Raw genomic sequence first — 2,500 nt, forward strand, 5'->3', positions numbered from 1 at the left:
TGTGAACTGCAGGACACATGAACATCGACATTTCGAACGCACATTGCGGTCCACGGATACAATTCCTGGACCACGCCTGGCTGAGGGTCGTTTATATAACTAAAGACTGCTTGCGTTTGCCTTTAGCAGCAAAAGGTTTTCTCTTCATTGTTAAATTTTTTTCGGTACCGCTCGTCGTTCGACTAGATAAAACGAAACTGTTAAACGCCGAAAAGTCGAACGTTTCGGAGCGGGATCCGATGGTCGAACGCGAGAGAGAGAACAACTTGCGAAATTGGCGAAAACGTACGAGCGATGGTTGGACATTTCGTCGGCGTTTGACGCGGAGAATGTTAAATGGAACGTTCGTGTCTCGCCCTCTCTTTGCTAGTGTTCATTTTTTTCACAGGCGACAGAAGAACATTTTCGTATATCTCGCAATTCTTAGTTTTTAGGATCTTCTCGGCGGAATGCGCTTATCTCGGCTTGCGTGAGTCGTGGTTTCTAGTTAAACCCCTAAAAGAGACCATATACGACCGCCCGTGAAAGAGCGCTCCCGAGTCGAAAACACCTAACTACAGAAGGATATTTAGACGAGAGAGAAAATGATTCTTCGCCCTGCGAGAGAATTGTTAGACACCAATTGAAGGAAGCAAGCCGAGAGTAGAGCGTGTTTACGGCGTTTCTCCGCGCTCCCGACGTTGTCTGAAATGATTGTCGAATTTTTTTTTCGACGGTGCGAAAGTTTATACAACGAGGGGAAAAGTTAAAAATAAACGTGCGACGGAAGCTCTTTCACGGTTAAATTATTACGAGATCGTAGCTTCGCCACGTTTTTTTTAACATTTACAAGCGCAGATCGCTTCGTTGTCGTTGATTAGAAGCGGAAGACCGCGCGATCCCAATACGGGTTCCGGTCGTCCAGTCCTCGAAGTGCATAATTGTGCCGGACGGACGTTGAAAAACCCGGACCGATCGAACGATAAACGCTTATTTGGTGATCGTCTTGCGAGAGTCTCCCTTCATTGTTGTTCGTGTGTTAAATTTCTTTTATCGAACAACGGTCGAACGCAAATGAACAATGACATTTACACCGAAGATCGATCTCGAAACGCTTTTGTTCCTCCTTTTGTGCGCTCGTGGTTTCATCGAACGATATATACACGACGAAGGTGTACCACGCACGTTAAAAATGGGATTTCTTTTTTCCTTTAACCCTTTATTCTCTGGACCATGATAAGTCACCGATGGTTTACATGGCTGTCTCTGGCATTCTCGCCCTTTTCTTGGGATTTTGCGTCGGAACGCGACAGCAAAAGAAAAAACGTATCGGACGATGCGTCTTTACGGTTTATCGACCGTCGAGTGTATATTCGAACGTAAATATGTTGTAACGGTATATGTATCCTTTAGGGGACAAAAGAAACATGAAACGATCGTGTGCGAGAGCGCGCCGAGGGTAAGAAGAAAAGGTGTCCGACCTTTATCTCCTCGTTGTCGTAGTCTCTCCTCGTCGTTTGTTTTAACGCGCCCTGGATAGATAAAAAGATATATCCGATTATAATATATACATATATACTCCGACGCGAGTCGAGAACAACCGGACGTCGTCGTCGTCGTTTTTTTTTTTTGTCGTTGTCCCGCCTGCCCGAATATGCGGCGTTTTAAGTGCCTTTTTTCTTTTGTCGAACAAAAGAGAGAGGAGACACCGAGCTTTCATTTTGGCTCGTACGTACCTTCGAGTAGTCGACGATATTGTGTTGATCCGAAAAGAGAAAAATAGTTGGTTATCGAACGATACAAGGAAAAAATCGAACGACATAATCCCTGTGCGTCGTTGGTATTAATATACCTTTCGTATTACGTGTCGAAACCCCGAAAAGAGCGTACAGTTTGTGGTATAACTTTGAAAAGAAATAATAAAATTTCGACGACCTCAGAGCAGGCGAGATTACCCGCTGAATTTAAGCATATTAATAAGCGGAGGAAAAGAAACTAACAAGGATTTCCTTAGTAGCGGCGAGCGAACAGGAATGAGCCCAGCACTGAATCCCGCGGTTAACGCCGCTGGGAAATGTAGTGTTCAGGAGGATCCGTTTATCCCGAGACATCGAATCGCGTCCAAGTCCATCTTGAATGGGGCCACTTACCCATAGAGGGTGCCAGGCCCGTAGCGACCGGTACGCGTCTCGGGTGGATCTCTCCTTAGAGTCGGGTTGCTTGAGAGTGCAGCCCTAAGTGGGTGGTAAACTCCATCTAAGGCTAAATATGACCACGAGACCGATAGCGAACAAGTACCGTGAGGGAAAGTTGAAAAGAACTTTGAAGAGAGAGTTCAAGAGTACGTGAAACCGTTCAGGGGTAAACCCGAGAAACCCAAAAGATCGAATGGGGAGATTCATCGTCAACGAAGCTGGCTCCCGTGTTGGTGCGATAGTGCCCCGGATGGTCCCGTTACGGCGGGTTTCCCATCGGCGTGGGCACACCACCCGCGGCGAATGTTCCGGCTATGTAGTCGTGC

At 46.6% G+C, this 2,500-nt stretch overlaps 2 non-coding genes across 2 annotated transcripts in view; both read left to right on the forward strand.

The window, feature by feature from the left end:
- Window positions 1–90, forward strand: part of LOC143266425 (5.8S ribosomal RNA) — a 155-nt gene extending 65 nt beyond the window's left edge. Inside the window, exon 1 of the ribosomal RNA XR_013041413.1 lies at window positions 1–90. This exon is cut by the window's left edge and continues 65 nt beyond it. This is a non-coding gene — a ribosomal RNA (5.8S ribosomal RNA).
- Window positions 91–1,910: 1,820 nt separating this feature from the next.
- Window positions 1,911–2,500, forward strand: part of LOC143266419 (large subunit ribosomal RNA) — a 4,389-nt gene continuing 3,799 nt past the window's right edge. Inside the window, exon 1 of the ribosomal RNA XR_013041410.1 lies at window positions 1,911–2,500. This exon is cut by the window's right edge and continues 3,799 nt beyond it. This is a non-coding gene — a ribosomal RNA (large subunit ribosomal RNA).

Source organism: Megachile rotundata, unplaced genomic scaffold (assembly GCF_050947335.1).
Source record: "Megachile rotundata isolate GNS110a unplaced genomic scaffold, iyMegRotu1 scaffold0611, whole genome shotgun sequence".
NCBI classification, from domain to species: Eukaryota; Metazoa; Arthropoda; class Insecta; order Hymenoptera; family Megachilidae; genus Megachile; species Megachile rotundata.